General features: G+C 33.8%; 1 protein-coding gene across 2 annotated transcripts in view; it reads right to left on the bottom strand.

Annotated features, from left to right (window-relative positions):
- Positions 1–745, bottom strand: part of Sept7 (septin 7) — a 67,686-nt gene that overhangs the window by 17,328 nt on the left and 49,613 nt on the right. The window lies entirely within an intron of this gene.

Below are 745 nucleotides of genomic sequence, written 5' to 3'. Positions count from 1 at the left end.
AAATAAAAAATAAATAAAAAAAAGAATATAAAATATATTGATATTTAGAAGACAAAACAAAAATAAGGCCATGAATCTATCTGATCATTAACCTTAACACTATGAGGTGCAGGAAACATTCTGTTTTCTAAACTATAACTTCAGAACCCCAAACCCACTTTTAGATCTGTATTCACTTATTTTTAATGCAGAGTTTAACTTTTCGATATTTTCATAGCTACCAGAATTATAGAAGCTATTTTGCAAAACCTCTAAAATATGTCAGATATGAATATTTTATCAAGTATACAGTAATTAGACCAGTATTCACTAAACCACTTTAGCTCCAGGTACTCAAAAACTATTTTAAATTAAATTAAAGCACACAAACTTTAATGCCACGCATGATGGTGCACACCTTTAATCTCAGCACCTGGGAGACAAGAGGCAGGTGGGTTGGGGCCATCTTCGTCTACAAAGCAAATTACAGGACAGCCAGGGCTACACAGAGAAACCTTGCAGGGGCACACACACAGGAAAACGCACAACAACAACAAAAAAATTAAAATGATGTAGAGTTTTTGTTGACTTTTATACAAAGACAAATGAAACAACAGTTTTATCAGGCTCCTGAAAAGATCAAAACATACAAAAATCTCTTTCCTGCTCATATTTGTGTCTTTGTTTTGTTTTGTTGTTGTTTTTTCAAGACAAGGTTTCTCTGTAGCTTTGGAGGCTGTCCTGGAAACTAGCTCTTGTAGACGAG

Source organism: Microtus ochrogaster, chromosome 5 (assembly GCF_000317375.1).
Source record: "Microtus ochrogaster isolate Prairie Vole_2 chromosome 5, MicOch1.0, whole genome shotgun sequence".
NCBI lineage: Eukaryota > Metazoa > Chordata > Mammalia > Rodentia > Cricetidae > Microtus > Microtus ochrogaster.
This window is presented reverse-complemented; position numbering and strand designations above follow the sequence as displayed.